Here is a 12,499-nt window from a genome sequence, read left to right as displayed (position 1 = left end):
GATATGCTATTCCATACATAACCCTATACTGTATACTTCATGAATCAATAAAAAATTTACAATTTTTAATTATAAACTTGTGTTTTCTATCAAAATTACTTCTTGTGTGAATTTTGGGACACCTTTAGTTGTACTGACTCGTACTGGACGTCTCAGGTGAGGTCCGGGTGGTGGTGACTGCTGGTGGCAGGAACGGGCCTTGACAAAAGTGAGACTCACACCCTAGAGTCTAGGCTAGTCACTAGCCGGATGGATGCAGGGGCTTAGCTGGTGCCACCAGCAGCTGGCGGAGGTGAGCACAGCCCTGCACCTGCGTTCGGAGCCATTTACAGCCATGACCAGGCCCCGGGTGCCGGAGGGAGGGACCAGCCGGGGGATGTGTGAGAACAGACCCGCAGGGGACAGCCTCCCACGCAGGAGAAGCGCTTTGCCTCGGTCATAAGCATGAAGCTAGCCTCAGACATTCATGTGTGTTCTGACAGTAGCCTCCCCCCCCTGAAGACAGAGCTTTGTGGAGTAAATTCTGTACCTTTCGTTCCTGGATAACATGGGTGAAGCTGTCCTTCTGGGTCACGCAGGGGCCATGCCCCAAGCAGAAGGCGTGGCCTCTGCCTCTCCCTGGACCAGTGCTGCTCACAGTGCGATGCACACACCACCTGCAAGTCCAGTTTAAAGCGCAGATCCAGGGCCCACGCCCAGACTCGCTGACTCAGAACCCCCCGTGGCCCAGGAATGTGCACGGAGAGCATCCTCAGGCACTCGCGCCGGGACCCACTGCGCCGACCCGTCTGCGACCTCCCTCCTCGCTCCCAGCACTTGACCTCGATCACATCTCGGCTCTATTGCTGTTGACTGAGCCTCCAACTTCCCATCTGGAAGATAAAGAACAGTCTGACCCGCTGCTCGGTGTTTGTCTGACGTCCTTTGAAATCCTGAGATCAGAGGAGCCAGATAAACACAGAGCTGTTATTTATCAACCCTTCGCTGGCAAAGGGCCCGTCAGCACTTTCTTTTGCGTCTGCGCTAAACCTGCTACAGCCGGGAGGGCCTGGGAGCCACAGAATTGATCATTTCCCTCTCATTCCACACGGACGGGCAGGTGGAAATGTCTCAAAGAGCTCCGGGGACATGTTCCCCCTCCTGGCAATATTCTCAGTCACATCTGCCGACTGCCCCCCCGGCCCAGTGGGCCCCGAGTGTATGATCTACTCGAGTCTCCGAAGGTCTCACAGCCCAGCCTCTGAAGCCAGAGACTCCGCACTACCCAGCCACTCAGTCCCCAGGGGCACAGGTGAGCTCTCTGCAACATAACTCAGACACTGGGTGACCAACCCTTACTCAGGGACGTGCTGTGCACACAGATCTCCAGGCCTTTATGACCCTATATTCTTCCCCTGGTGACGATGCCACTGAAATTGTGACAAGTCATGAAAAAGCACAAATCCTACCATGTCGGAGACGTAGAGCGGGGCACACAGCAGACTAGAGACTTGGACACTTTATGGCGGGTGGAAGGGTCTGCGCGCTGCGGGGGGGGACCTGCCGTCGGAGATGTGGCCCAGGGGACCGCCGAGCGCCCTGCAGAACTCCCAGCTCTTCCCACAGGGGCGGGAGGTGAGAGGAGGTAGACCAAGGATGTGAAAAAATACAGATTTTCTGACAAAAGGGACACATGCGCCTTGGAAAATTCTGTTGCTATTGAAATGCCTAAAGTGATAGTATTTGCCTCCCACCCCACAATGTTAAAGGGACACATGCGCCTTGGAAAATTCTGTTGCTATTAAAATGCCTAAAGTGATACTAATAGTCTTTGCCTCCCACCCCACAATGTCGGAATACACCTCCTACCCCCAATGTAATTACTGCGAACAATTTCTGTATCTCTTTCCGTTAATTCTTTGAAACACATGCAAACACATACGTATTTATAGATTCTTTTAAAGATAAAATGGGATCACACAAAAGGCATGTTTTAAGATGTCGTTTTTATTATGATGATGCAGGTCTGGTGAGGCCAGCAGACAGGAGACAGCTGTCCCTGGGAAGGCGGTTTGTCACTCACAGTTCCCAAAGGAGGGGCACGCCAGCTCCCGGGGCCACTTGGGGAAGCCCAGTCAGGAGGCGGAGGATGGGGGAGGCATGAGGAAGAGCCTTCGCTATGGGTTTTGTGGGAAGAAATGAGCGGGGCAGGGGGAGCAGGTGAGGCAGGTTTAGGGTTAGTAAATGAGAACGAGATGTAGGACTGGCCTCGCTGCCTGGGCCTGGCCCTGGGGAGACGAGGGCAGGGACCGTGGCTCCCCCAGGGAGAACTCAGGACAGGGGGCCCTCCTGGCCTGGGCCCTGGATTGGTTGGCCTCAGGAATTCTGAGGACACAGGCTACCAATATTCTTTTAGATGCCCTTGAGACAGTCCCCTTGGGGTGAGTGCCTAGACCACATAAAGCCAACCCCTTTAGGACCCTCCCTGCCCCAAGGAGACCCTATCTTCCACCAGCGAACTTCCACCTAGGACCCTACAGCCTCGGAGAAAGGGAGCCCAGGGTGCTCTGGCCCCATCTCTCCAAATTCCTGAGGAAGAGAGAGCTCTGCCCTTTCTGGCTCTATTCCTTGTCATTAGATGCTACCACTAGTGGGTCCCTTTCCATCAAAGCCTTCTCCTGCGGGCAGTCACAGCAGCCCCAAGGGGACTGTCTCAGGGGCATCGGGAAGGGTATTGAGGGCCTGTCCTGAGAATTGCCCTGCGATTCGGCCGGAGCCTCTTACCCGTGCTCTGAGCCCCGGAGTGGGGCTGCCCCCGGGTTCCCGAGGAGCAGGAGAGAAAAGGCGCCCTGTCTGGGCGGGAGGGCAGGCAGAAGGGGACTCCCCGGTCCTGAGACAAAGGGCTCTGGGGCTTGAGGCTTCACTGACTCCTGGGGTGGAGGGGGGGGGCGGCTCAGGACCGGGCAGCAGACTTGAGTGCAGGCCCCTAGGAAGGCTTCGCTCTTCCCCTGCCTCTGCCCAGCTGAACGCAGCCGTGAGCAAGGCCAGGAGCGATGAGGCCAGCCTGGGCCTCAGGGGGGGCTTCTGGCCTGGTGTCCTGCACCTGCTGTTCGGCCCATCACACTCGCTGCCACAGAGACAGTCATGAGTCCTCAGAGGCGGCCGAGTGGAGTTAAACAGGTTGATGGAGCTGATAGGGAACTAAAGCCCGGAGCCCTCAGCACCTCCCTGGGTTCCCAGCCAGCCAGCGCGCGAAGGGATGCGAGTCCCCGCTGACCCGGTAACTGACCCGTCCGAGCACGGGTTCTATAGACAGGAATGCGATCGCTCCCAGGGAAGCACATCCGCATCTGAAGTTACTGGGTCACTGCGCCCAGAGGAAGGCGGCCTGCTACAGGGAGAGCTGACATGCTCTCCTCCATGTCATCCTGGACAGGAATAAATGGAATAAGAGAGGTTACGTTTCCAGAGCGCTTTTTTTGAAGAGTTCAATGCCAGAGCACTGGGACACATTGCTTTGCCACGTTTCCTTTATAAAAACTCCCTTTAACATGTCCAGACCCTGTGTGTCACTTCCAGAGACTCCAGGAGGCCTTAGTACAGTGGTTCTCAACCTTCTGGCCCTTTAAATACAGTTCATGTTGTGACCCAACCATAAAATTATTTTCATTGCTACTTCATAATGTTGTAATGTTGCTACTGTTATGAATCGTCATGTAAATATCTGATATGCGGGATGGGCTTAGGCGACCCCTGTGAAAGGGGTCTCGACCCACAGGTTGAGAACCGCTGCCTTAGTAGAATGAAGCTCCTGCATGTGGCAGCCCCCAGGGAAGGGGACTCCGGGCGGGCGAGTCCCAGCAACCTGCCCCCTCCCGACTGGGCCCAGGGGGCTCCGCTGTGGAGTCTCAGGGCCGCGGTGTCCTCTGCACCAGGCGCTGGGCACAGGGACAGACGAGACACGTTAGGGGGCCACTGTGACTCCACACGGACAGGGTGCGCTGTGCGGGTTTGTACCCACCTCCCTGGCCTTTTGGGGCACTGTGGATTCCCAGCGTGGGCTAGCCACAACCCACCTTGCCCCGGGAGGGGAGGTTTCTTGTGTCTGACTCGGGACTCTGGCTGGTTGCTAACTTTTCTCTTCTGGCAGCCGGGGCTGGAGAAGAAGGGCCGGCCTGGGAGGGAGGGAGTGGCGGGCACTGCTCAGTGGCCTCCGGGTCCTCATGGCCCAGAGTTCCTAATGCGGAGGAAGCGGCCTCAGGGATCCGACGTCAGCAGGAATGGAACTCCCTGAATCTGTGATGTCATAAGAAAACGGAAGTGATTCCCCAATGTTTTTAATATTTTTATTGATTTCAGAGAGGAAGGGAGACAGAGAGGAAGATAGACACATCAAAAATGAGAGAGAATCATTGATTGGCTGCCTACTACACGCCCCCACACTGGGAATCAAGGCCACAACCGGGGCATGTGCCCTGACCGGGAATCGAACCATGTCCTCCTGGTTCAGAGGTCGATGTTCACCCACCGAGCCATGCCAGCTGGGCTCCTGAATGGTTTTCTAATAGATGTATTACAGCTCCCCTCTCTGAACCCATAACTAGGGCATTATAACCTCTGACTTTCAGGACAACCAGCAGTGACGCTGGTCCAGAATGCTACCACACAGGCCGCTGAGGCAGCCGCAGAGCCCACTTTGGGCAGCGAGGCAGTCCCAGCATTGCCGGCTCCTCCTGTAATTCTAAGCTGAAGCCTTCCACCACTACCCACTGCTGTGTTCCACCACTGCCCACTGCTGTATTCCACCACTGTCCACTCCACCACGTTTCCACCAGTCCACTCCATCATGTGTTTCCACCACTGTCCCCTCCACCACTTTTCCACCACTGCCCACTGCCATGTCCCACCACTGTCCACTCCACCACCTGTTTCCAGATAGCGCCATCAGATTCCCTTCCACCACGTGTTTCCACCACTGTCCACTCCACCACGTCTACCACTGTCCACTCTACCACGTGTCTACCACTGTCCACTCCACCACGTGTTTCCACCACTGTCCGCTCCACCACGTGTTTCCACCACTGCCCACTCCACCACTTTTCCACCACTGCCCACTGCCGTGTCCCACCACTGTCCACTCCACCACCTGTTTCCAGACAGTGCCATCTGATTCCCCACAATAACGAGCAAATTCATGGCTCTGGAGGAAATAAAACTAGGTCTTTTCTTTCCTATTCCCTAGTGCTAACTTCACGAGACAGTGATAAAGGAACATTCTGATCCTCTTAAGCACTAGCGTGGCAAATGAATAAAGGTGAGTGAAAATTCCCCGCGCTCACTCTGTATCGATGCCTGTGGAATCAGTTCCACCGCTGCCAGCAGCGGGGGAGTCCTGAATGCGTGGCCGCGGGACTCGGCATCGTGGAAGTAATTGGATGGCGGCACCCTCAGCACCGCGTTCAGGACAGAAGCTGTGCCTTCGCTATTAGCGGGGGTGGGATGGCGGAGGGCTGCTGGCTTCACTCTGTGTCTTCTTCGCATTGTCTTGTCAGGAGGAGCCACTATCCAGTCCCAAGTGAGCCTGGCAGTGCCCCCTCCATGCGGTGTTTAAAACGCTTCCCTGGTGAGATGGGAACACTTCCTTTGTTCCCGTCTTTAAAATTAACTGTAGAGTTTTACCCCCACCAGTGAGGTGTTTAAATCAAAACTGCCTTCCCTGGTGAGAAGAAAAACACTTTGTTTCCTTCCTTAAAATTAACTGAGGTTTTTTGAAAATGCATCCTATTCAACCAGCGTAGGAGGGGAGAAGAGACGGGGGTTTTAAATGCTGCTTTTGGTGGCTCTTCGAAGGTTTCCAGCACATTCTTTCTAAATGTCTAGACCCCTTCGCGAACGCTCTGCTGTCCTCTGCTTTCTCCCCCTCCCCATTGCATTTTAGAGCATTGGTCTCACTGGTGTGACCCTTGGCAGGGCGTTAGCAGGAACCCGCTGGATGAAGGAATGACTCCATGAGCCCAGATATTCCTTAGGAGCCGGCACATTTTCCACAAGCCCACGCTCAATGGAGTTAAAGAAATAGCTTATTAAAATTACAATTGGTTTCCAGGATTAATAACGAGGGGGTGCGATAGATTTGGCTAATGGTGCTCCCTGCCCCATTTTTCTCAGGGGAGTCCAGAGGTGGCCCTAACTTTCCTAGGCATCCAGCTGGTCTTTGAGATGCGAGGCGCTCTGTGGTCACCGCCTTTTGCAAGGTGCAGCAGCATGGAGGAGAGAGAGAGGCAAAGTCTGGACTTCTACAGGTCAGAAGTCCACGTGGGGCACAGAGGAGAAGATAACGAACCAAGCTACACCCTCCCCAGATAAACTCTCCAAAGGAAAGGGGAGGGGAGGGGAGGAAACCGATAGGGTGAGACTGCGGGTGTTTCCCTGTGCAGTACCCGGGGTCTGCCACCTTACCCCCAGCCTGGGCTTCAGAGGGAGGGGGGAAAGGGAAGGAGAGGTGAGGAAGGAGGATGAAAACCCCAGTTGGCTTGGGGGATCCTTGAGCAGGTGTGGCCCAGGCCTCATTCTCAGCAGGACCCGGGGAAGCCGCATAGCACCCCTCCTCCGCGCCGCGGGTGGCCTGGCGAGGAGAGATGTCTGCGGGGTGTCTGAGCTAGTGGACCTGAGAGAGCCTCAGAGAGCGCCTGCATCCAGCAGGGATGACGACCAGTGGATGCTTACTACACCTGGAGACGCACAGTGGGTGCTTACTACACCTGGAGAGGCATGAGCACAGCAAGGAGAGTCCTCTGAGCTACAGAGGCCCCACTGCAGGGATGAGGAGGAAGCAGTGGCCTACAGGGACCTAGACGGACCAAAAACTGATAGGGGAGATGGCTATTTCAAGGGATGCTGGGCACTCCTCACCTCAACCCCCAGCTCCAGCCCCTGTGCTTCAACACTATAGGAGTTCCCTGGAAAGGATGCTCGAAATCCTGAAATGCAACTGAGTCTCCCCACCCTCTTCCTGGAACTGGACTTTAAAACAGAAAATGAATTCAACCATAGAAAAACAGCTACATCTCTCTGCACACTGTGGGTTTCTGGACTGAGATTTGTACCTGCTAAAACACAGTTCATTTGTAAAGGTATTATTTTCATAAACCAAAGAACTAATCATCAAAACTGCATCATCTATAATAATAAAAGCATAATATGCTAATTAGACTGGAAGAAGCCGGGGTTTCAGAAAATGAATTCAACCATAGAAAAACAGCTACATCTCTCTGCACACTGTGGGTTTCTGGACTGAGATTTGTACCTGCTAAAACACAGTTCATTTGTAAAGGTATTATTTTCATAAACCAAAGAACTAATCATCAAAACTGCATCATCTATAATAATAAAAGCATAATATGCTAATTAGACTGGAAGAAGCCAGGGCTTCGAGGGAAGTCAGTGCTGGCAGCCAGGGGAAGGAAGGTCTACTTTTGCACGAATTTTGTGCATCGGGCCTCTAGTTACCAAATAAAACTTAAAACACATTTCTAAAGTTCACTTATTGAATGTAAGCTATGTACCAGGTACTGACCTATTCTCTTTAATACACGACCTCTTTTACACGACCCCCATTTTACAATTAAGACAATGAAGACTTAGAGAAGTTAAATAATTTGCCCAGGGCCACAATGGTGGTACAAAATGGAGCCAGAATTCAAACCCAGGAAGGTCTGACTCCTAAAGCAATACTGTTAACTAATGTAAGCGACACATGTCAACTCATCTGGCTTCCCAGCTCACTCCACGAATACTTCTAGGTCCTCTGCTGCTCATTCAAGGCAATAGTTACCAAACCCAAGTTTGCATGCCCAACTCTTCAAAGGACAAAATAAAAAAATGTCAGAGTTTGGAGTAAGGAAAGTTTTATTGACCAAGAAGGTGCCAACTGAGAAGATGGGAGACTTAATGGTACCTCAAACGTATCTTGCTCGCTGGATGAGACTAAGGGATTTTAAGGGGTTCGGAGGAATAGGTACGGGGAAGTGCTGGTGGGGCAAGTTTTAATTGAAGGACCTTGGAACTTGGCCATTTATGATAAAGGGTCATCAATACCAGATCTTCCTGGGCAGTGGACTCTGCTTCTGAAGGTTATGTCCTGATCCTTTAGCTTATGTCCTGGTTGTGTAGGGAGGGGGTGGGGAATGGCAAGATTTTGGTTCTGGGTGCAGCAGGAGGTCAAAGTTCTCTCATCTGTGTAACCTCTGGTTACCTGACATGAGGTTGCGGTCTGTTATCTCTTAAAAGCAACTCAGTATCTTGTTAAACAGGATAAAACCATTCTGAGCTGGTTCTGTGGTTGCACAATCACACACTTGTGCACAGGGCCCTAGAAAAAACAAAAACAAATGTCCTATCCTTCCTACTCCTAGTTTCCAAATTTCCCAATAATTAAGTGGATTATTACTGTTGCAATTTTAGTGCCTGCACCTCAGTTCTAAAGATTTTTTAAAATTGATTTTGAGACAGAGAAGAAAGGAGGCAGGGGAAGAGACGGAGAGAGGGGGGAGAGGGGGAGAGGAGGGGAAGGGGAGAAGGGGAGAGGGAAAAAGGGGGAGAAGGGGAGGGAAACACTGATGCAAGAGAGCAACACCCATAGGCTGCCTCCTGCACGGCCCCCATTGGGAATCAAACCGTCAACCTTTCAGTGCCCTGGAGGATGCCCAACCGAGCCACACTGATCAGGGAGCCTAGAGTTAACTCAGTTCCTATTTCTTTTGCAGCCACTACATCTTGTTAGTTAATCAAAATTCATTAAACTTCACCAAGGAGCAAAATGTGTCAGGAGACAAAATTCTAGACCAGAAGTTAGTTGACTACACTCCTTGGTTCCTCATGCTCCCCTTCCAATTGACCTTAGTCAGTCACTTAACTGCTCTGATCTCAGTTTCCTCATCTATAAAATAGTTTTAAGGTCCCTACCAGTTCTAACTTCCCAAGATTCTGAAGAACCAGGATAAAGCTGTTATTTTACGGGAACTTAAACTGTAATTCTTCAACTCAGAACTCTTCTCTGATCTCCATCTGTATCTTTCTCCCAGACTTAAATCTCCCACGTTCTGGGATCAGGCACAGGTGAAGGGTTTCACAAAGGGATGGAAAGTACATAGAATAATATCTCATCTTGTTGGTATTAGGAGGAACATAAAGACTAAAAAGAAAAAATCGTTTTCAGGAAGGCCCTTCATATCCTAAATAATGAAAGCCTAAAATGCTAAGAGTCCAGTCATCTGGACAGTGACTGGGTCTACTGTTCAACCAAAGTGTAATACGCTAATGACATGCTAAGACCGCTCAACCACTTGCTATAACGTGCACTGACCACCAGGGGGCAGATGCTCCGACCAGTAGGTTAGCTTGCTGCTGGGGTCCAACCTATCAGGACTGAGCGAAATGGGCTGGACACACCCTGGAGCCCTCCCTGGCCCCGATTGTGCACTGGTGGGGTCCTTCAGCCTGGCCTGCGCCCTCTTCCAATCTGGGACCCCTCGGGGGATGTTGGAGAGCCGGTTTCATCCTGATCCCGTAGGCCATACCCCCCTCCTCCTCCCCCATGTCAGGGCACCAGATACAGGGCTCTCGGCTGGCGAGTGCTGCTGCAGCAGGGTGAGCCTCTCTAGATGGGGACTGATTGGGTGCGAGCCCGCATCAGACACAGTGGGGCTGGGATGACTGCGGGTTTCAGCCCAATCCCTGCAGGCCACCCCAAGGGACCCCACCCGTGCACAAATTTGTGCACGGGGCCTCTAGTGACTATATAAAGAAACATAGCGCTATAAAAAGATTTTATAGCCACATTTTGGCTAAAATGTGGAGAAAAAGAAGTCATCCTGATAACAGACCCTCCCACAGGAGAACTGTCTTAGTCGTTTGAAACTGCTTCCTATCATCTGTTTTTGAAATTTTTTTTCTGGTATTTGGTGATTTTTCTGTTCACATGGCTGTTATCTCCATTTCCTTGAGTGTAAATTCTTTGGTTTATTGAGTTTGTCATTTTCCTTGCATGATATTGACCGTACTCAGATGTTTTATTATTCTTAGGGTGTACCCACGACTCATCTGTACAATCAGAATATTTCATACCCTTGGTGTGAGTGTTTATTTAAGGGATACACATGACACAACAAAACCAACGGATTTTTAACAGAAACTCAGACACTGGCAGAAACTCTCAGAAAAATAAACTCTGATGGACACATGCCATGCGTTACTAGGAACCATTTTGCCACTCTGTAGGAAGAGCTTGCCCAAGACTGAAGCTAACGCAGAGAAAGCCAAGTCTAGAGATGAGGAGAAACAGGCTGCCTGATTTCAATATACTGTTTGAGTACCTGGAGCCCAGGCTACTCCCTGGACTGTCAGTAACAGCCAATAAACTCCCTTTTTATTTAAGCAAAAGCCATTTTAAATCATAATTTTTGTCACTGGTAACTGAAATAAATCAAACTAGAATTTGTAAACCTGTAGAGAAAGTCCATAGTTCTCTACTTCTTCACATCAGTAGGTACCCAAAGAGCCTTTCTAAAACTGAGGTAATCGCTATGCCACAGGAAAAGGAGGTACAGGCATACCTCGGAGACATGGCCGGTTTGGTTCCAGAGCACTACGATAAAGTAAATATCACAATAAAGTGAATCATAGGAATATTTTGGTTTCCCAGTGCACATCAAAGTTCCGTTTACACTATACTACCTATAGCCTATTAAGTGTGCAACAAAATCATGTCTAAAAAACAATGTACATACCTTAATTTAAAAACACTTTATTGCTAAGAAATAAACTCTGAGCCTTCAGGGAGTTGCAATCTTTTTGCTGGTGGAGGGTCTTGCCTCGATGTTGTGAAAATGCAGTATCTGCCAATAAAGCACAGTGAGGCTTGAAGCCAGGTCTTCCTGGACAGTGGAATCACAGCTGACTTTCATTTACCTGTCGGTTTCATTCTCACAGCAGCAAACTCATGTACTGACATTTATTCATGTTGAGGTTTAACGTAAAACAAAATGGTCCGGGCAGAGCCATTTCCCTCCTCCACTGCACCCCACCGCACCCCATCCCACCACAAACCCCATTGATTTTCACTTGTTATCTCTCATCTTTTCTCTCTGAATCCCTCCAGACCAGAAAGAAATTTAGGAATTTGTCTCTTTATGGTGAGAAGGCCTTTAAAAATTAATAAGTGAATGCCATTTTTCCCAACTTTGCAGTCCATGGTCTATGCCCTGAATCTTTATATGCAAAGTCAACTGTATAGGAATAAAAAAAAAAACACATGCAGTTTTTCTGTCAAGCACCTGGTTCTTTCAAATAAGAACTTCAGCTTTCTGATTATATTGCCATTATTATAACTTAAAAAATAATTTTGAAATTCAGGCTCTATTTGCTCTCCATCCAAGGTAATGAAAACTATGGGTGGAAGGCTACAGGGCAACAACAAAAAAAGTGAGAACATTCTTGGTTTAAAATGCACGGCCGAATAAGCCCTGGCCGGGTGGCCAGTTGGTTGGAACATCATCCCCTGAACCTAAAAAAGGTCTTGACACATACGGGAGGCAGCAGATCCTTATTTCTCTCCTCTCTCTCCCTTCCTCTCTAAAAATCAATAAGGACAAGAAAAAGAAAAAAAGTGAAAAAAATCAATAAGAACATATCATCAGGTGAGGATTAAAAAAAACACCACCACAAATATCACCTAGGTATGTAATCATAGATTCTTTTACTTGATCTCCCCCCTGCCTAAGAATTCATGGAAGAAAAGACCGTAATATTTTCCATCTTAAATTGCATCTGAAGTTAAAGGGTTTCCTCATCCTTTCACCCCTCCAAAGTCTCAGCAATTTTCCCTGAAAAAGAAGAGCAAAACCTGAAGCAAAATCCCAAATTAAAAAATTTTGTTTTGCCTGTTTCTATGCCGTTTCTTTTGGCATGGCAGCAAAGTGGGCAATATGACTTTCACATAATACTGTAGTTAAATTTTTATTATTCCACCATGTATATAGGGTGGGGCAAAGGCCTACTCGAAAGTTTATTCTTGTATACATGTATTCTTAATGATTGTATTATTTGCCATATAAGCAACTGGAAACTACTTTTGCCCCACCCTGTATACATTACATGGCGTTTAGAAATTGTTATCTAAGTGACCATTTTTTTCTTGCTTATTCTAATTCAAGCACTTTTCAAAACCCACATTTAGTAAAAGGAAATGTTTCATTCCATAATTTAAAATCATTACATAGCACCTGTTGTAGCTTATCATTAACCTTAAAGTACACCTACACCTGAAATCGGAAACATACAGTAACCGGGCGGCAGTCAGTGCTAAGCGGGGACAGTGCAGGGAGAGGGAAGCAGCGCTGGGAGGGGCGGGATGGCGGTGGAGACACACAGGCTCTTCCCACGCCGCCTCCCGGCTGCCGGCCGCGGGCGTCACTGTTTCAGGAAACATGCAGGACGTCCTGTCCTCTGCGCGGCGGGGTTC

General features: G+C 49.7%; 1 long non-coding RNA gene across 1 annotated transcript; it reads right to left on the bottom strand.

The window, feature by feature from the left end:
- Nucleotides 1-2,913: 2,913 nt before the first annotated feature.
- Nucleotides 2,914-12,493, bottom strand: LOC106724354. Its single transcript, XR_001360118.1, has 4 exons — nt 12,282-12,493; nt 11,739-11,861; nt 4,056-4,275; nt 2,914-3,407 (listed from the first exon to the last, which is right to left on the bottom strand). It is a non-coding gene; the product is annotated as an uncharacterized LOC106724354 (long non-coding RNA).
- Between the last annotated feature and the right edge of the window lie 6 nt (nt 12,494-12,499).

This window comes from Myotis brandtii, unplaced genomic scaffold (assembly GCF_000412655.1).
Source record: "Myotis brandtii unplaced genomic scaffold, ASM41265v1 scaffold802, whole genome shotgun sequence".
NCBI classification, from domain to species: Eukaryota; Metazoa; Chordata; class Mammalia; order Chiroptera; family Vespertilionidae; genus Myotis; species Myotis brandtii.
This window is presented reverse-complemented; position numbering and strand designations above follow the sequence as displayed.